We start from the raw sequence: 22,481 nt of genomic DNA, 5'->3' as shown, positions 1-22,481 counted from the left end.
CAAGAATGGCAGTTGCTGTCTTTGGGCCAGATTCTGCTTTCCTTTGATGTATCTGGGTTAACTCCACTGGCGTGAACTCTCAGGCCTGGTCTACACAAGAAAATTAAGTCGGCTTAACTACGTTGCTCAGGGTTGTGAAAAATCCACAGCCTTGAATGGTGTAGTTAAGCTGACTTAGCTCCCATTGTAGACAGCGCCAGGTCGACACAAGAATACTTCAGTTGACCCAGCTACCAACTCATGGGGAAGTCGCTTACCTGTGCTAATGGGGGAACCTCTTCTGTCTGTGTATTTCAAATACAGACAGATGCATCGCACCACAAAAGGGATCCTTCTGGGAACGATACAGTACTTTGCACTTAGTTAGTAACCTTCATCCATGGATCTCAAAGCACTCTATGAATAGGGACAAGTATTATCAATATTATCCATGTTTTATGGGTGGGAGAGCAGGGTTAGGTGGCTTATGCATAGTCACCCAGTGAGACAGTGACAGAATTGGGAAAAGAACCCATGGTCTCCTGATTCAGTCCCTGACCCTTACTACTAAACCTGCTGTCTCCTCAATAGTGTAATCTCTCAGGATTGGATTAATATCTCTGAATTGAAAAACTCTGATAGGCCACCTTCATAACATCACCTTGAGCCATCTGTCTGAAGCCTGTTTTGTGAGCAGTAAATCTAGGTTCGTAGAGAAACAAGTCTCATGCTAATATTAGCAGAGCTCCAGCAAGCGCCTTATTTATTGATTGTATTCAGACTTGTGCTGGAGGTTGCCTGGCCTCAAGGAACACACCATTACATCTTTCAGAAGCTGCAATTCAACTGTATTGCAAACCCCAAACATTAAGATAATCATGAGTCAGCCTCGCATCCAAAAAAAAAAAAAAAAAATCTTGAGATTGGCTTAAAGTTCATGAGATTTTTTTTTTAAATAATGATTTTGGGGTTTTTCTTATTTACCTTCTGAGCCTTTAGGGTGTATTTGAGTCACAGTTTCAAGCTGTTCTCAGCAAGCCGTTAAGTTTTCAAATGAAAGCTGAGATTTCCATGCTCTCTCTTGATCCCAGCAGCTGGGGCTTTAAGAAAAACTCAAAATATTGCGCTGCTTGTGATAGAATTGTGAGAGTTGGCAACAAAGTTTCAAGGAGTTTCGGAAAGTAACAGAGGGCCAGATGGTGATCTCAGGTACACCACTGTAAGTCTGGATCAACTTAACTAGCGCAAATATTATTCCATTACAGACTGACAACAGCACTTATAGCAATACCTTCTGGCAAAAAAGCATGGCACATTGCACTAACAGTTAGGATTTTAACCCTTGGTACATTTCCCTCCTCTAGCCATCAGCTGTATCAACTGGGGGAATTAATTACTCTCCTCTCCCTTCCTCCCCATTCCCCATTTTGATGCTAGTAAAAGAGCAGGGTTCCAATTCCCTATCACCTTCTAACTACGGCACCTCTATTAACTCTCCACTGCTAAGTGTCCTTGTAAGCACTACTCCTGGCTCCAGTCTCCAGTCCTTATACAACAAGACACAAATCAAGTGCCTAGGCCTGATCTCCTTCTATCAGAGTTTCAGAGTAGCAGCCGTGTTAGTCTGTATCCGCAAAAATAACAGGAGTACTTGTGGCACCTTAGAGACTAACAAATTTATTAGAGCATAAGCTTTCGTGGGCTACAACCCACTTCTTCGGATGCATAAAGAGTGAACCATATATTGAGGAGATATATATACACACACATACAGAGAGCATGAACAGGTGGGAGTTGTCTTACCAACTCTGAGAGGCCAATTAAGTAAGAGAAAAAAAACTTTTGAAGTGATAATCAAGATGGTTCAGTACAGACAGTTTGATAAGAAGCAAGTGTGAAAATACTTACAAGGGGAGATAGATTCAATGTTTGTAATGGCTCAGCCATTCCCAATCCCTATTTAGCCCTGAGTTGATTGTGTCTAGTTTGCATATCAATTCCAGCTCAGCAGTCTCTCGTTGGAGTCTGTTTTTGAAGTTTTTCTGTTTTAAGATAGCCACCCGCAGGTCTGTCAAAGAATGGCCAGACAGGTTAAAGTGTTCTCCCACTGGTTTTTGAGTATTATGATTCCTGATGTCAGATTTGTGTCCATTAATTCTTTTGCGTAGAGACTGTCCGGTTTGGCCAATGTACATGGCAGAGGGGCATTGCTGGCACATGATGGCATATATCACATTGGTAGATGTGCAGGTGAACGAGCCACTGATGGTATAGCTGATGTGATTAGGCCCTATGATGGTGTCACTTGAATAGATATGTGTCCACATCAGTGGCTCGTTCACCTGCACATCTACCAATGTGATATATGCCATCATGTGCCAGCAATGCCCCTCTGCCATGTACATTGGGAATGGCTGAGCCATTACAAACATTGAATCTATCTCCCCTTGTAAGTATTTTCACACTTGCTTCTTATCAAACTGTTAAACAAGATTTCTGTTAAACAATAGTACAGAATGGACTCTTTTGAGATGGTTCTGAAACCTGAACAACACAAAGCCCCCTTGCAATCAGTATGTGAGCACTTTGAGATTCTGCCATGCTTGGTCTCATTGTGGGGTACCTTACTCTGCAGATAGTTCCATTTCATGATGCCCTACTTAAAATGAATAAGGGAGGCACAATCAGGTCCTTTGTGATGGTTAATGTCCAGGACACTTTTGATGTACTTTAGACTTACTCTCAAATGCAGGGCAGTGTCTTTCTATGTGGTTTGTGACTGAGCACACTTTTGGCGCATGAATTCTAAATTAGTAATACTTAAATAGTGAAGCATTATTATTTTAAGCATGTACAAGTGTGAAATGCAGCTTCATTAGATTTTGAAAGTTGTTTGCAAGCCTATGATTTTGCATCACCCCTGAATTCTAGGGTCTGACTCTCTGCCTGGCACTTTGAGCCATTTACACCTATGCAAAAGTGAGTGCAACATGGGTATAATACACAACACATTTGAATGGTAGCATTTACACCTGGGTGGGAGTAAAATGTAGGTGTAAAAAGCTATCATTCACATTTGATTGTGCATTACACTTATGTGTCTCTAAACTGGTTCAGAATTGTATTCGTGCTTCCAGGAGATGAACTTTTAAAACAGTAGCAGCACCTTTTATTGCAGTTGTAAGTTGTTTATTATTTGGTTCTCATTCAACCAGACAAGGCATCAAGTCTTATTTTCTTGTTTCACTTTTCTCCATATCATTTCCACTCTGGTTAGTTTCTTTTCCATTTGTTCATGTGATAAATAGGAGTAGCACTGAATGCATGAGGATGCATGTCTGACATTTTTTTTTCATTGGGTAATTCAGAGTATCTTAAACATTTTAGGTGTCTCAAATACAACTTGACACACTGTAACAGCTTGTTTAAAAAAAGAGGAATCAGCAACTTGAAGACATTTTACTAAATTGTAAAAAATATCTTACAATTCAAAAAAGTAAACTTTTCATTTTTCCTCTGAATGAGTTTTGGAGACATATTCTAAATCATCTTTTTTAAAAACAAGCTTAAAAAAGCATGTCTAGGATATTATCCTTCTTCCTGGCAAGCCTGTCTGCAAGTAACATTTAGCTCCTGTTTAAATAGAGTTAGTGCCAAGCCTTTAGTGCCAAGCCTTTTATTTCCAGTTTTAGAAAGATGCAACTATTTCAGAAATCAAAATCCTGAATTTTAGCTTTGTTGTTTCTGCGCTACTTTGTTTAGTGTTAAAGCTCTGGAACTGTTTATAAATATATTTATAGATATACTACATGTTAAAGCAGTGTGAACAAAATGATTTGCCTTTTTTTTTTGTAATATAGCTCAGTTCCTGACTTTAGAATTTAATTCTCTCAGGCTCCCGTTGCATATCAAATGGACAAACTACTCACATGTTAAAACAAATCTATCTGTAGGTAGACACGGTCATTGATTTCAGTGGAACCAGTATTTTACCTTGTGACTTGAAATACACCTGTAAACATTTCCGCTGATGTGTATTCAAGATGTCTTTTATATGTATCATATAAACACATTATTAGAATGTAAACATACAAGCACATTTATATGAGCATGAATGCTCTTTAATTACCCACTATCCCAAACTAGAAAAATAGGACTCATTTCTCATGGGATGTTGTGCGAGACTCAAAATATTTGACTAGGAAAGATCTTTGGTTTGTCATTTTGCCCTTCCGCTCCTAGGATCCCAGTTTCTCTTACTTTTTTTCATAATGGAACTTATACACCTGACATTACTTCGGCTGCTAAGAGAGGCTCATACGGTAATTTAGAGTTTGCTAATTCCTCCTCTGGAAGTGTGTAAACCTCTCTTTTATGATATTCCTCTGTCCCTATCGAACTGAGTTGGAAAAACCTCAAGGTCACTTTCAATACAAACCTGGGCCTCTCCTTCAGTTGCACTTTATTACTTGTCATAATAGGGATGATGATATGTTGTGACAATGGAATGTCTGTGATAAGTCATTGCAAGATGAACTGTCCACTGTAATATGTTGCTTGACAGTATGAAATCACAAATAAATATCTAAAATGAAATGTGCATGATTAAATTATGCGATACCTAATCCTCAGTTTGCTGTGCATGTTGCTTAAGCACCATCCACTTGTACAATGCTATATCTGAGAGGGAAATTCCTAACCGAGATCCACAGGATTATACCTTGGAGTTTGCGGATGTTTAACCTGTGTATTATTATTACTGTCTGGATAAGGTAACTAACATATGCTGCTGCTGTTCTTGTAAATAGAGAATCATAGAATCATAAGACTGGAAGGGACTTCAAGAGGTCATCTAGTTCAGTCCCCTACACTCAAGGCAGGACTAAATATTATCTAGATCATCCCTGACCAGTGTTTGTCTAACCTACTCTTAAAAAACTTCAATGACAGAGATTTCACAATCTCCCTAGGCAATTTATTTCAGAGCTTAACTACCCAGACAGTTAGGAAGTTTTTCCTAATGTCCAACCTAAACCACCTTAGCTGCAATTTAATCCCATTGCTTCTTATCCTATCCTCATATATATCTACTTAACTATTTATTTTAATCGTTTCCTGGAGCTGTGAATTTCACAGGCTAACTATATATTATGCAGAAGAGAATTTCCTCTTTATCCATTACAAATATATAGCTTCATTTTCAGTGAACTCAAGCACCTGTGGCAGCTATTGACTACACTGGAAGAGGCAGGTGCTCAGCATCTCTGCAAGTCAGACCATTAGTAACTTTCAGTTTAATGGAATGATGCATTTTCTCCTGATATGAGGCTACATAAATGTGTTATAGTGAAGAGTGATCAATGTTCCTGGGCATAAGTGGCCAATGGGATGAGATCAGGCAATGCTTCCAAGGTTTAGGGTCTATTCTGACCCTGGCCAATTTGATATGAGACCTCTCTTGATCTTTGCAGTCTTTTCACCCAAGTACTTGAACTTAGTCATTACAAAAAAAAAGGCTAAAAACATTTTCCAGAGAAAGCATTCACCACCCCAAGTGTGTGTGAGGGGTAGTGTAGAGAGGGGAGAGTGGTCAGACTGTGGGATGGCCATTGCCTCACAAAGCTATTCAGAACACAATGAATGTTAACCTATATGGATTGGGCGGTGGGCTCATCAGACCACATATTTCAGAGAGGCTGGGTGGTCTCCAGCAGAAGTCTCTATGAATATAACCTGGCTAGAATTTAAGGTCATTCATCTCTCCTTCTAAGCAATGGGAAGTGAGATTAAGCAACAACATATCTCCTGGCTACTAACAAGTGTATGACCATGGCCTCTATGTCAACAGACAAGGGGGCACCAACTCCTTATTATACACAAGGAGAGAGCGTACTTCTCTGTTGGGTAGATCTGAATTTGGCATCTACAGAGAGATACAAATTAAAAGAAAGGAATAATTCCACAGATCCACTGTCTGAAGCATTTACAGCAGTGGTTCTCAAAGCTAGTCCACCGCTTGTTCAGGGAAAGCCCCTGGTGGGCCAGACCGGTTTGTTTACCTGCTGCGTTCGCAGGTTCGGTCAATCGCGGCTCCCACTGGCCACGGTTCGCCGCTCCAGGCCAATGGGGGCGGCGGGAAGTGGTGGCCAGCACATCCCTTGGCCCGCGCCACTTCCCGCAGCCCCCATTGGCCTGGAGTGGCGAACCGCGGCCAGTGGGAGCCGCGATCAGCTGAACCTGCGGACGTGGCAGGTAAACAAACTGGCCTGGCCCACCAGGGGCTTTCCCTGAACAAGTGGTGGACCCACTTTGAGAACCACTGCTTTACAGCACCGAATTTGAGCTTATCACTCACAAATTTGGTACACCAATACCAAACAGGATACCCAAGCAGTACAATTTTTCTCTAGACTCAGAGAGCTAAAGTGTAGAAGCCTTGGACATGGACTCTCAACCATAGCCAAAAGGTCTACTATACACCTTGTATTCAATCCGCTTATATCCAAGACTATGAAAAACACAACAGGAAATAATCTCCATGATACTGCCAGCCTCATTCTTGCCCAGCAGGTCTTTGTATTCCAGCCCTCATCACAATGTCAATCCAGTCCTCTCTTCCAAGTGTATTTTTGGGTGGAGATTTTTGAATACCCCAAACCTGAAGTTTTCAGTTTTCATCCAAACCCCAATGAAATGCCACCACAGTGTCTCATGGGAGTTGAAGTTTGGGTGCCTATGCTCTCATTTTCCTCAGTGGATGGGCTCACTAGCTGGACTATATCTACTATGATGCCTCATGGTCATGTGATTGCCCTGATGCACCACCTCTTCTCTGAAAAAGAGGAGACCATGGTGCATCATGGGAAAAGTAGTCTGACCAGGGAGCCCAGTTTATAGAGTAGAAAGGGAGTCTGAGGCACCATGGTGGCAATTCCAAATAAAAAAAATTGGTTTTCAGCCAAAAACTCAAAGTTTCCTCATTTTATTATCAGTGTTAGTTGTGAGTCTTAATTAATGTTCCTGAGGTGCATGATGAGCACCAGCAAATGTCTATCAATAAACAATTTTCCTCATGCACATTCTATTATACTGGTTTTGTGCTATAATTTCATCAGATACATTACATGTTGCCAATTATAATCCTGGGCATTTCAATGTCACAACCGTTCGGTCCCATACAATAATTATATATGGAATTATGAGTTTAGGGGACAAATTTTCTCTACATGAAAATGCACTGACTTCAATGGATTCACATCAGCTATGAATTTAGCACTAAGTGTTTATCTCCAACAGCAGATGTAAAAGTGGGAATGAGATGTTGTTTACTTTAGCATGTGATGATGTCATTTAGTACATATAGCATGCACAGGACTTGATTCTGCAGCCTTTGTGGCAGCCCAGTTCCCATTGATTTAAATGTACTGTCAATCTAGGGACGGGCATAGTCTTTTTGTTTTGTTTATATAGTGTCTAGCATAATGGGGACCTGGTCCATGATTGGGATTCTTGGGACCACTGTAATATAAATAATAATAATAATAATAATAATAATAAACAAATTTCAGTGGGAGTTTTGTCTCTGCTGTGTCAGGCTGATGCTCTGTCCTCCATTTTGTTGGAGAATTTCACCCCAATTTGTAAAGATGCAGCGTGGACTTAGAAACATAAAATGTAATTGTATGTTTAATAATAGGGCTGGGATTTGGAAAGACAAAGTGCCCCATGACAAAATGTCAACAGTGGGATGTTGCATGAAAAAAAAAAAGCTCATAACAATGTCCACAATGAAACATCAGCCACAAGATGCTGCATGATGAGACATCACCATGACAAAATGATGGATGACAATCACTGCAATGAAATTTCAGCTCAGAGATATTGCCATGACGAAACATGTAGGACAAAATGACAAGGTTCCATGGGATTTTGGCATAGTAATGCATGCTCTGTTGTGCTTAATGGCTTGTAAACAGAAATAAGTCTGTGAAAAACCTCCTACTAGAGTCTATCTTTGCTTTGGCCTTCTAAAATTAAAATGCAAAAAATGTTATCGTTTGGGAAGCAGCACATGAAGCCTTCTAGCCGTATATTTCCTATTCAACAGAGAGCTAAGAAGCAGGTGCTCCCAGCAACTTACAGGCAATAGATCTAGTTAGATTACCATCATCTGTTTTATTCAGTTGAAATACCAAGTCCTTTATATAAAATCTGCTATGAATTATGAGGAGGATAATGGTTACCTGAAAAAGCAGCCATCTTGTAGTTGGAATAAAATGGTTGAAAATGTAAAACATATTTTTAAAATCTCAATGTGTACCCCGAAAACTCTTTAGAAGAGAATCTTTAATGATATCCTGAGCCAGGCTTTTTAAATTACTATTTTAAATCAATTATTTGATTTCTTTTAAAATCTCTTTAGGCATGAGAAAGATAGTTTCAAAATCTGTTTGTGTCTGAAGACACTTTTGAGTGTGACAGTTTTCTCATTCATGGAAAAAACATGGCATCCCACTGGAAATACCATCCACAGCGATACAGTATAATATGAAAGTATCAACAGAAGTGGAAGCAAAATTTCCCCTCTGAGATAACAAGTTCAGCAGGTTTTTCAGACTGCCCATTTTATCATAAAACACACAAACAAGCAAGCAAGCAAACAAAAACCCGAAGAAAGCTGGCATGGTGGCTGTTTGACTCACATGAATAAAGCATGATGGATGTGAGAGAGTCTCTTTCTGATGACCCTGGTTTTAGATCTGCCCTCACCATCACAGATATGGGTAACTCCATTCTTTCCTAAGATTAATGATTGTCAACTGATAAGATATAATAAACAGACAATCAAGTATCTGATTGAAATTCCTTTTTTTTTTTTTTTTTTGGGTAATCACGGATTGATTGACTGATTTGCAAGCCAGGCCAGTTTCTGTCTTTGCTTTGAGTTATCTTCCCCACAACAGGGGCTCAACCATAGCGGGAAGCATCCTAGATCTTCTGACCCGTATTAAGATTTGAGATTCTTATATTCCTGATTCCCATAATAATGAGCTGGCTAGATACAAACAACATTAATTTTCTGTAGAGATAGATACACTCCACCCTCATTATAAAACTATTTTCAAAAGCCAAGGATATTGAATGTTATAACAGTAATGTCAGCTCTCATGATTTAATCATGAGGCACATGAATTTTTTGTTTAAATTTGATGTTCTCATGATCTCAATATTTTTCATGCAAATCTTGTTATTTCTGCATCCTTTCACACTCCAGTTTAAATTGCTTGTCAATTGCATTGCTCTTCTTGAGTGCAACGCTTCTGAGAATCACCAATATGACTATAAATCTATTTATAACCATTAGCATTTTATCTCTTAAAGAAGACATTGTACATTATCCAAAATCTCTTAATGGAACCAAGTGACTTAGAAATAATATTTTTGAGGCGAGGTGGGGGGAAGGGGATTCAGAAACAGTTTAATTTTCAATATTTAAATTACCCTGATAGTAAGGCTACTCACGTTAGGACTGATGACAGCAAAAGGACAACAGACTAACAAAAGAGATCTATAATGAATGGAAAGTTAATAGCAATATTGTCTCTAAAATATGTCTTATAAATAGAAGAACGTTTTTAATCTTTAGTATATCTGGAAGCATGAGTGTCTCTGGGGCTTAAATTAGCTGCAGTTGTACTGACTAGCTCTCTCCTGCACTTTTTGAAACTTTTATTTTTGCCTATTGGTGCATACTTTCGGTTTCCATAATGCTGAAATGCCATGAACTTAGAATTCTGTGGGGCTAAGACTAGGACTGATATACCTAAATCATATCAGTGTTCTTTTTTATTTCCACTTTTAACAGGACTATTACTAGGGAGCTCTTTAGTTAAATTAATAAGCCCCAATCCTGTGATTGGATACACGTGTGAATCCTTATGCCCACACAAAATCTCTTTGAAGTCAATGAGGCTATACATGGGCCCATGGGTATGTCTATACAGAATTGATTGCAGGATTGGGGAGTTAGGCTCCAGTTCAGCAAAGTATTTGCTTAAGTGCTTTAGTGAATTGGTGTCTTAGATTTACCTCCTGCCCCTCACGTCTCTTAGGGCTACATACCCAACTACAGCTCATCGGGTGCCCCACTAGGCATCTTGTGAAGTCTGCAACTGCACTTGCTTAGGAATGGAAAAGAACTGATTTTACAAAATAGAAAGTATAGTGCACTAATGCAGTGGAGGACAGGTCTAGCCTTTGGATTAGTAATTAATTCTACATAACTAAACAAGCTTGCAACAAAGTAAAGGATTCCTTTATACAAAATTACACAAGAAAGATTACTGGGACAATGTATATTTCACAAATTCCATGTGTCACCCACTAAAGAAACTGCATACATACTACACAGTTTTATTGCCCAAATGTTTTCTGAGATGTAAATGACAGAGCTTCTTCCTAATGGATCAAAAAGGATAAGGCTGGATATGGATCAGGATTTACTCATCCTTTATTTCACAAATCAGGATTAGTGTATAATGTAAATAACACGTCTCCAGCAGTTTACAGTTACTACAAATGACCACATATCTACTCTGCTTTTAAGATTCTGTATTTCAAATATAAAATATGATGACTTGTATCCATCTAATATTTATCTATTATTATTCTGAATATGAAAAATCCAACATACCCTATGACTTCTTACATATACCTTAGAATTATATGGGTCAGAAATGAAGGGACTATTAAAAACATTCATTACTTTCCCGGAGAGTTTGGGGGAGAGTGAGCCCTTTATTTCAGGCTGCTAAAAACTGGTAAAATTTTGAGCAGAAAGCAGCCTGTTTTATAGATTAAGATGCTCAGACCCTGCACAAGACAACCAGTACCAAATTTAAAATAAATAGAACAGTTGTTTCTGATGTGGTCACACAATGGCAGATTGATTTTCTTGACATAGCCCCCTACTTGAAACACAAGGCTAGTTGTGAATACATTTTAACAGTGACAGACAATATGTTCAGATATGTCTGGATGCCAGCCTCCAAAAATAAGAATTGGAGAGAGGTGGCAACAGCATTTAAAATATTCTCACCCAATGGATGCCTCAGAAATTACAGACAGGCCCTGGAAAGCAGTTTTCAAACAAAATTTTAAAGAATTTTTTAAATCAAGGTGTACAATGTTTTGTTACCATTAATGAAGTCCAGGCAGGGGCTGTCGAGAGGTTTAATAGACCTTTAAAATCAAAGAAGTGGAGGTATTTTTACTGCTTATAGCACCTTATAATACATTGATGTACTACAGGCCTTCATGCACAATTACAACCAATCTATCAGCAAGTGCCTGAATGATATTACCTCCTCTAGCCTACTGAGCATGTGGAAAACCGTCTAGGGGGACAATCTTAAAATAAAGTTACTGCATCTCCTTTTAAGAAAGGAGCATTTGAAAAGCAAACCTTTACCGATTAAATAGTTGTCATGTCCAGGGCCTTAATTTAAGAACAAAGACCTGTGAACATGATAAGAAATTACAGAGAAAAGGAAATTGTATGCAATTACACACACATACTATGAAGCATCTCACGTTCAAGATCTCTGATGTGTAAAACAGGTGGGGACAAGGACAGAAACAGGGCTTTATTCACCTTACCTAGTAACACATTGGTCTGGGATTTTCCTCAAAATACTAATTCCAACCTTATGATACAGCTTGCCAAGCCTTTAAACCTGGTTGGTAACTGGGATTTTTCTTTATCAGAGATTAATTATTGCCACTCATAGAACATGATCTCTCACAATTTACCATTTGTGATAACATGAGACAAAGACAGGTGGCACTACCATGTACAAGAGCAGGCTATTATTCAAGTCTTCAGGACTTAGTGACAAATATCAACACCACTAGTAATGGCAACACCAAGAAACTGGAGGTCAGCGTAATCTATGATTCTGTGATCAAAAGGGTTAGCTGAGTCAAGAATTTTAATGAGCGAATTGGAGATAATATTGGAAACAATCCCATATGAGAAATGCAAGATAGCCCCAATCCCTGCTGATATGATAGGGGATTTTAATTCTCTATATGTGTACACTGATTCAGTGGAACACCAGTTTGTGGGGGATTACAATGTGCTATTGTGTTCCAATCCACAGTAGCAACAATGAATGTATCATTATCAAGTACAATCCTCATTATGTGCCCGGGAGTAAGCATCGCATCAGCACCATCACTATTGAAATAAAGAGGGATCTAAATTTTTCATTTCATTCTGATCAGGTGATCATTTAACTTCACCAGTGCCCCAGAAAAGTTGAAGTATAGTGATTATAAAACATTATGGGGAACCCTCTTTGTATAGGAACTATTATAAAACCCAGATTGGTTATGCCCTACCAGGATATTAGGGATTTCCTGTTATGCACAGGGCAGGAATAGGCGGAATATTTCAGGTTTTTTTTCAAAAAGCAGTGCTGGCTTTTGAGAAAGGTTCTAAAATGATTAATCCACACATGAAAATAGCTGCAAATATAACCTAAGATGTAGCGAGTCATGTTCCTAGTGCCATTATGAACAAAGCAGGCAAGCACATGGAACAGAAAGGTTCCAGTCTAGTGAAGATTAAAGAGAAAAAGAACAGCAGCATACTCCCCCAGTCACAGGACCTCCTGTTCCCTTTGAAAGAAAAGTTGTTGGAAGCTATTGCAGACATAAGCATAAAAGCTGCCCTAAGCACAGGATGCGGAACATTGCTCAGGGTAAAATATTTTAAAACACAACATGGCTTTCATTCACTGTGGCTCCAAAATATATGCCAAATCAGAGCTGGTTTTATTTCTCAAAACCAGTACTGAGAATAGCATTTATTAGTAGTATTACCACAGTGCTTAGCAGTCCTAGTCATGGATCAGGACCCCATTATGCTAAGTGCTCTACAGGTGAAAGTGCCACTGTTCGCAATTTTAACCGCAAATGCCCCTCTAGAATTTTTGATCTCAAGACACAGGGATCATTACCTGGACATGGACAGCACCTTGCTGTGCTTGTGTTGCAAGATCATGAAAGAAGATGGGGCAGACATTGACAGAAATGCCAGAGTTGCACTAACTCTTAGGGCATGTCTACACTTACTTCCTGGTCCGGCCGTAAGCAATCGACCTTCTGGGATCGATCCCGGAAGTGCTCGCCGTCGACGCCGGTACTCCAGCTCGGCGAGAGGAGTACGCGGCATCGACGGGGGAGCCTGCCTGCCGCGTCTGGACCCGCGGTAAGTTCGAACTAATGTACTTCGAATTCAGCTATGTTATTAACGTAGCTGAATTTGCGTACCTTAGTTCGAAGTGGGGGCTAGTGTGGACCAGGCCTTAGTCTCCTTTTTAATTAGCTGGATGTCACCCTGAGTGACCAATTTAACAGACAGAGCAAAAATTATTACCTGTATAGAACCTTTATAGAACTGATTCTGAACTCCAGCCAAATGCTTCCAGTTCCACGTGCAGAGCCAGCTAGACAGGCCGAACTACAGGGTTATTGAAATGGATGGTGTTTGGAGGAGGGATTTAGTTTTATTAGGAACTACATTTAAAAAGGTTGTAGAGGAATTTTTAAACTAAGGGATAGGGGAAAGCTGATAGGTACAGAGGACAACATGATTCAGACAGAGACATCTCTTATGGGATGATTCATTAAAGGGGATTCTCTATCCTATTAAAGACAGCCTAGAAGTTGATAAAGTACAGGTAAGAACTGAAGAGAAACAATCAAATGAAACAGAGTCTCATTCAATTACATCACATAATGGCAGACAGCTAAAAAGTGACAATTTTTGAAGAGCTTATATAGAAATGCTAGAAGTCTAAATACTAAGATGGGCGAACTTAAGTGCCTCCTATTAAATGATGATATTGATATAATAGGCATCACAGAAACTTGGTGGAGTGAGGATAATCAATGGAACATAGTAATACCAGGGTACAAAATATACTGGAAGGACAGAATAAGTCGTACTTGTGTGGGAGTGGCATTATATGTGAAAGAAAGCATAGAGTCAAATGAAGTAAAAATCTTAAATGAAATAAACTGTACTATAGACTCTCTTTTATAGTAATTCTATGCTTGAATAATAAGAATATAGGAGTAGGAATATACTACCAATCATATGACCAGAATGATGATAGTGACCGTGAAATACTCAGGGAGGTTAGAGAGGCTATAAAAATAAAAAACTCAATAGTAATGGGGAATTTCAACTATGCTCATACTGACTGGGTACATGTCACCTCAGGATGGGTTGCAGAGATAAAGTTTCTTGACATCTTACATGACTGCTTCTTGGAGCAGCTAGTCCTGGAACCCACAAGAGGAAAGGCAGTTCTTGATTTAGTCCCTAAGTGGAGCACAGAATCTGGCCCAAGAGGTGAATATAGCTGAACCGCTTATTAATAGTGACGACAACATAATACAATTTAACATCTCTCGGGGGGGGGGGGGGGGGGGGTGGCAACCAAAGCAGCCCACCACAGTAGCATTTAATTTCAGAAAGGGGAACTACACAAAAATGAGGAACTTAGTTAAACAAAATTTAAAAGGTACAGTGCCAAAATGAAATCCCTGCAAGTTGTGTGGAAACTTTTTAAAGACACTCTAATAAAGGCTCAATTTAAATGTTTCTGTCACCCCACGTTTTTTCACCGTCATGGTCCTGGGCTGCTGTACCATGATTCATTTTGGGTCACCCGCTTTGGGGATCGAGTCCTGGATGAGTTCTTTCAAACTCTCAAAATTGATAAAAAAAAAATTATATAAAATATATAATATATAAAATATATTATTACATCATTTTACATGAGAAGTCATATTGTGCACTATTACTACTGACAAGTCATGAAATGTAAGCTTAAAAATATAAAAATGAAAATTAAAAAATGGAAACAAAAATTATCAGTTTGAATTTCTTTTTGAGTGCAGTTATGTAAAAAAATTCTACAATTGTAAGTAGCACTTTCATGATAAAGAGATTGCACTACAGTATTTGTAGGAGGTGAATTGAAAAATACTATTTCTTTTGTTTATCTTTTTTACAGTGCAAATAGTTGTAATAAAAATAATATAAAGTGAGCACTGTACACTTTGAATTCTGTGTTGTAATTGAAATCAATATATTTGAAAATGTAGAAAACATCCAAAATATGTAAAATAAATTATATTCTATTATTGTTTAAACAGTGCGATTAAAACATTGATTAATCACAATTTCTTTTAATCTTGAGATTAATCATGATTAATTTTTCCAATTGTTTGACAGCCCTAATATAGAGTTATTACTACTTTTATAGATCCTAGGATCATCAGGTCACAGAACGTTTTCAATCATTATTTCTGTTTGGTGGAATCAATTACCTCCTAATAGATTCTCTTTCCAAGTTTAAGATTGCATTTAAAAAACTTATCTGTTTCCTGAATTCTAATTGGGTATGTTTTGAACTATAGATTTTTTGGGTGAATATTTGTTTATGCATCTTCTTATATTTCAAAGTAAATTCATTTATATGTTTGAATGGAGTAAACTGTTCTGCATGCAGTATACAATTCAGTTTCGATATCAGATATCTTAAAAATGGTTTGATATGCTATCACAGGCAGGAACAAAAGACAAAGCTGAGAAAAATGAAGCTCATTAGTGTTTATGTATTTTTAAAATCACATTTGTGTCTTGGATGCTTGATTTAATATTTCAATAGCTATACAGACTTACTAGAAATATTATTGTAGCCTAGCAACTGAATAGGAAAAAAAAGGGCAATATATGATAAAATTGCCTTTCTTGTTTAAACTTTGAACCACAGCAGGGTTATAGATAACTAATATTATCTAAATTGGTTTAACAATTGCTCCTGCAGGATCCCAAAATGCTTTACAAAAACTGGGTGAAATCCTGAATGCCATGTTATCTCATTCCTTATTTAGGCAAATTCCTATTCAAATCAATGGGTAAGTCTACGGGCTACACTGGAAACGTACATGGGCATAGCTACATCTCTCGGGGTGTGAAAAATCCATCCCCCTGAGAGATGTAGCTATGCCGACCTAACCCCTGATGTAGACAGCACTAGCGACCACCTCTTGGGGAGGTGGATTAACTACAGTGATGGGAGAACCATTCCTGTCGCTGTAGTGAGGGTCTACATTGAAGCACTACAGCTGTGCCACTGTAGCATTTTAAGTGTGCACATAGCCTGAGTAAACAGAGAATACGAACTGGATCAGAACTTCAAATTTTGGGCCCATATGTGCAGAGCTGCTGTGCCCAGGTAAATGCTACTACACTGCTACTGCATGGTACATGCCTTTGGCAAGGAGTCGATCAGTTTAGGGGTACTTTTGAATTCCTAACTTTTCCTGGATGCACAGGTGGCCTCAGGGGGCCTTTTCCCCATCTGCGTCTAGCCAGCTAATTGAACCCCTTTTGCTCAAAAAAGGACTTCATTGTTGTTCTCTATGCCTTTGTGACGTCCAGACTATATTTCTGAAAAATACTTCATACATGACTGCATTTGAAGGCCATTCAAAAACTATAGCAGGTTCAGAATAAGGCTACCTGATTGCTTGCCAGCATCAGCTGCAGAGAGCATATTACGGGGCAGAGCTAGCCCATCCATAGTTAATGGTGTAAACAGCTTCCATTTAAAATCCTACTGTAAGACTGCTACTCATTTCACATAAAGGTGGAGAGAGGAGGCAGACACAATGTGGGTGTCAGATGTGGGGAAGGTAAATGTGAAAGCAGAATCATGCTTGCAGGTTACAATGGATGGCTGAGGACTGAGCTAGGAATTCCTGCCGTTTTATGTTTGTGTTGGTGAAATATTCAGCTGACCAACCTAAACTGGGTTTTCACAACATTTTTGTTTGTGGAAAATTCCTCTCCATTCTGATCATCAGTCACATAGATACATTGATATTGATATGAATTCTTCTTTTTATGCTCCCGAGAGTCATGAATGTCCCCTTTGTGCTCCCCACACAGACATGCTCCCCCAGTGATCCCCCCCAACAACTTGTCTCCTCATTCCCCTCATTGTTCTCATGTGTGGCCGGAATGGTCCCCTTACTTGCACCCTCATGTACACACACAAACCCTTAACTTGTAAGCTCTTTGGGACAAGGATTGTCTTTTTGTTCTGTATTTGTACAGAGACCCTCACTGTGGGGGCCCTGGTCACTGACTAGGGCTCCCACAAGCTTGCTTGCCTTGTCCCATTAGCCAGAGTTGGCAGTGCAGACCCATTGAGCATATGTGATTGACACAGCTTTTACAAACCGGCTGGCCAGGCCTGATGTTTGAAATTGGAGTTTTCCTTCTCCTAGGTGGACTGCCTGCCACAGCTGACAACATGCTACTGGAATATAAATAATAAAAAATATCCATGTTTTTACCACCATGCCCTCTACTAAGAGACGTTTATGATAAGCATATTTTTTGTAAATTTTAAAAATAATTTAAATATATCTTACAAGGGTTGAAAGCAAAGTAAACTACTTAGGAATCATGTTTCCTTTTCACAAGCATTTTTTCTTTGTTTAAATATTTTGCTATAGGTTGCAGGTTATTTTCAAGAACCAACGCAAAAGGGGAGCGAGCATAGCCAAAGCAAATCAGTATTTAACACATTTTGTTATTTTATATCAGAACAGTTCTTCTCACAGTACCTCCCCTTGCTTTTACTATCTACATATGTCAGTCTATGGTCCTCATCATGGTAGCATCTGAGTACCTTACAATCATTAACAGCTTTTAGCCCCACAGCACTTCATGAGGTAGGGAGGTGGTAGCCCCATTTTACACATGAGGTTTTGCAACAAAGGGTAAGTTAAGTGATTTGCCACAGGAAGGCTGTGCTTGAGGCAAGAATTGAAATCTCCTGAGTCACAAGCTAGTGCCCCATGCACTCTACCATCCTTCCTCTCTGTCACATTTCACCCAAAGATGGTGTTTTACTGCAATACCCTTGGAAGCTTTTTTACCAGTTGAATGCTGCTGATGCGAACTGCTAGAAGAGTAGTGTTAAAAAAAAAAAACATAGAAAGGGAACATTTTTGATTTAGAAAAAAACAACAACAACATGATTCTCCCTCTTTTTCCCATTCAGTCAGCCAGGCGTAGGTACACCTAACATAAGAAATTTCATCTTATATTAGTAGGGTGACCAGATGTCCCGATTTTATAGGGACACTCCCAATTTTTCGATCTTTTTCTTGTATAGGCTCCTATTGCCCCCCACCCCCTGTCCCAATTTTTCACATTTGCTGTCTGGTCACCCTCTATATTAGAGAACAAGGCAGGTGAGGTAATATATTTTGTTGAGACAACTTCTGGTGGTAAGGGAGAGAAGCTTTCAAGTTTAGGGCAAGTCTACACTACAAAATTAAGTCAACCCAAGTCATGTCAACGTCCAGCCACTACAAAAATTCAATCACTTTTGCATGTGTGCACTACGCTCCTTGTGTCAGTGGTGCGTGTCCTCACCAGGAGCATGTGCACTGATTTATCTGTAAGTATGGGGCATTGTGGGACGGCTTCTGGAAGGCAGCAACAGCCAATGTAAGAAACGCAGAGTCTACGCTGACACACTATAATCTATAATATATCTATAATCACTGACACTGCATCGACCTAACCACATTGAATTTAGTGCTACGCCTCTCGTGGAGGTTGAGTTATTAAGTCGTGTAGTGGGCGAGTGGGTGAGAGATACATTTTATGATAGACACTTACAGACATAGGTGCTGAATTCCCCAGTTCCCTGTGGGTGCTCGACCCCTGCTCTGCCCCAGGCCCCGCCTCCACCCCACCCCTTCCCCCAAACCCCACCCAGCCCCATCTCTTACCGCCCTCACCACGCCCCATTCTGCCCCTTCCCGCTGCCTCTTCCTGCTCCCACTTCTCCCTCTCCTACCCAGTGCCTCCTGAACATCACTGAAGAGCTGATCTCAGTGGGTGGGAGGCATTGGGCGGAGGAGGGGGCAAGGGAAGAGTTGATCTGTGGGGCTGCCGTTGGGTGCTGAGCACCCACTTTTTTTTCCGTAGGTGTTCAAGCCCTGAAGCACCCACGGAGTTGGCGCCTATGCTTATAGAAAAAATAACAGGAGTACTTGTGGCACCTTAGAGACTAACAAATTTATTAGAGCATAAGCTTTCGTGGGCTACAACCCACTTCTTCGGATGCATATGCATCCGAAGAAGTGGGTTGTAGCCCACGAAAGCTTATGCTCTAATAAATTTGTTAGTCTCTAAGGTGCCACAAGTACTCCTGTTATTTTTGCGGATACAGACTAACACGGCTGCTACTCTGAAACCTATGCTTATAGAGTTAGGTTGATGTTAGCTGCCTTACATCAACCTAACTCTATAGTGTGAGAACAGTCCTTATGCTGAGCTCTTCTCTGGGTCTGGGAAAGGAGCTCAGAGCTAAATACAAGGTGGAATAGACTGTTTAGCATAAGTAGTTAACACATATTTCAAGGAACAATTCAAGATGAAGTGACCCGTTAACACCTCTCCAGTCATAGGGGGGAAGGAGAGAGAGGGAAAAAAGCTGGGGTGGATTAGTGGGTTATAGATTGTTGTAATAAGCCAGACTGTCTCTGTTCAGTCCATAATTTTTGGTGTTTAGCAAAGTTATGAATTTGAGCTCCCAGGCTCATCTGTTGAAGGTGATGTGCAGTTTTAATTTGAGGATGGGAACTGAGAGGTCAGATTCAGAGTGAGCACTTTGTGAAAAGTGTTCACCCACAGGTGATAGGGTGTTTTTGTCTTTTATAGTGTTTTTGTGTGAGATAATTTGAGAGCATAGTGATTGTCTGTGGAACATTTTTATATGTTAGTCATGCTCAAGCAGATTTCTTTTGTTTGGAGGTGCTTGGAAACCTTTCCCTTTAGCTTTTGGGGTTAATATTCTGTGGCACACTTCCTTCTTGGCTGGTATACCACAGCACAGGACTTTCTAAAAACAGTGATGTGCTATTTCTCACGCAGCCAACAATGCTGAGAATAGAACTATGATCCTTCAGCTGAAGTTCTCTCTGTTAGGCCTCTGAGATCATTCAAATCTCCCCCCCCCCCCCTTGTTAGCATGCTTTTATGGCAAGTGCACAGAGCTATTCCCAATTAGCTTGTAAGCTAACTCTTTACTTGTGTTACTAATAAAAATCTGTTTATTTCATTTCTTTACCTTCCCAACCTACCTGCAGGTAATTTACAATCCTTCCCTTTGCAATCTAAACCACAAATTACTGGTTGATAATGTATCATCCAAACAGAGTTTAAGGTCAAATTCTTACAATAAGTGCGCATTTAAATATGTTTGCTATAGCAGATAGTTTTACATGCACTTTTTCTAGGGTGACCAGATTAGTAGTATAAAATATCGGGATGGGGGCGGAGCAAAAAAAAAAAAAAAAAAAGAGTTTTAAAGGGGCCTGGGGCATTAGCAGGCCCCGGCCCCGTGCGCTGCCCTCCCCGCAGAGCCTCCCGCCCCCCGGCCCGCCACGGGCATATGCGGGGCGCGGTGGGTCCAGGCGGGGGCAGCGCGGACCGGGCAGGAGCCGGGTGGGTGGCAGGGGCCGAATCCCCGCTGCTGCCAGGGAGCCCCGCGCCTCTCCCTCCCGCTCGCGGCTGTGGCTCCTTCCCGGCGGGACGCACCTCCCGCTGCCCCGGCCACATGCGGTGCGTGTCCCCCGCGCCTAGTCTCCCTCCCGCCGGGAAGGAGCAGCTGGACGCGCGCCGCATGTGCGCGGGGCAGGCCGGGGGGCGTGTCCCGCTGGGAAGGAGCCACGAGCGGGAGGGAGAGGCACGGGGCTCCCTGGAAGCAGCAGGGATTCGGCCCACGCCCCCGCGCTGCCCACCTGGCCCCTGCCCGCTCCGCGCTGCCCCCGCCAGGACCCACCGCGCTGCCCCGCGGGCTGCAGGGCTGGAGCAGTGTCCAGGCTGCGCTCCCGGCCCCGGGTGCAGCAGCCCGGGCAGAAGCCCTCTGGCGTGGCGGGGGGGTTCACACCTGAGCCCCCTGTCTCCCTCCCTTGCCAGCCCCCCTTTGCCCACCCGGTGCCCGGGTGCCGGAGCTGACTCACCAGCTCCAGGATCCAGGCACCGCCACCACCCCCTCCCTCCAGGCTTGCGCCGCCATGCTGCAAGCCTGGGAGGGAGGAGGAATGCTGCGTGGTTGGGGAAGAGGCAGGGCCAGGGCGGGGATTTGGGGAGGGAGCCAATGGGGGAAGGAGGGGGCGGAGCCGGGGCGGGGGGGGCGCGAGCACCAGAGCGGAGGGCAAAATTTCTTTTTTGTCCAGTGTCCCGACCAAACATTGGTCGGGACGCGGGACAAAGAAGCAAATATCGGGACAGTCCCAATAAAATCGGGACGTCTGGTCACCCTAACTTTTTCTTTCAAATGATGTAACATCAGAAATTCTAAAGTGACACTCCTTTTCTCTTGAGCTGAATTCCCACAATCATACAGAAAATACATGTGTTATTTATTATTATGATAGTGCCTACAGTTCCCCACCCAAGACCAAGGTCCTGTTGTTCTAGGAACTGGACAGAGTAAGACAACAGTCCTTTCCTAGTAGATTAGATGGACAAAGGATGGAGGAAAGGGATATAGCATAGGACTTATCTACATGGTGCCAGCAATAGAAGGCTGATTTGTAAAGAGCTCTAATTGCCCCATGGAGACCCTGCTGGGGTACTCGATCTCGGCCCCTCTTAGAGCATGCCAGCGGGATCTACACAGGGGCAGTTACAGTGCAGCACATTAATACACTTTACTCTGGTGTGCTTTGCTGCACCATGTCGACAAGCCCGTACACTTGTCCATATACACAGAGTATTAGATTACAAATAAAATGTAAGTCATGTGTCCAAAATTCCCCTTTGCTCCATTCAAACCACTGTATAAATTGAAAGCCTGGTTCTTGTCTCATTTGCAAACATTTTGAGCCTGATGTTATTTTAGTCTGTGACACATACTCACAAAAACAACACACACACTGCTGCTCCTAGCAAAAATTCCTCTTCACATAATAGGTAATTGGGAGGGGGGAGGAGGAAAGTTCGTATATGCCCCGATTTTCAGAAGTGAAAAGCATCTGTGAATCCCACAGAAGGCAATGGGAGCTGCTGGGTATAAGGCAGATTTGAGAATCAGACCAATACTGTAGCAAACCTTAATGGCTTGACTTATAGACGTGCTGAGCACCCGTCAACTGAAGACAATGGGAAGCTGGAGGTGCTCAGCACCTCTGAAAATAATCAGGGTATGGGGGCCTAGAATGCCCACCCTTCTACACACTTAAATAGTACTGTACATGCCAACAAGTAAGGGACTACCCTCATGGATACATACTCCACATCCTCAACACTCGCTCTTATGTGTATTAACTACAGCGCTAATTTATTGATCTACAATGTTGCACTATGTACAGCATCCGCTATATTGCGC

Source organism: Emys orbicularis, chromosome 1 (assembly GCF_028017835.1).
Source record: "Emys orbicularis isolate rEmyOrb1 chromosome 1, rEmyOrb1.hap1, whole genome shotgun sequence".
NCBI lineage: Eukaryota > Metazoa > Chordata > Testudines > Emydidae > Emys > Emys orbicularis.
This window is presented reverse-complemented; position numbering follows the sequence as displayed.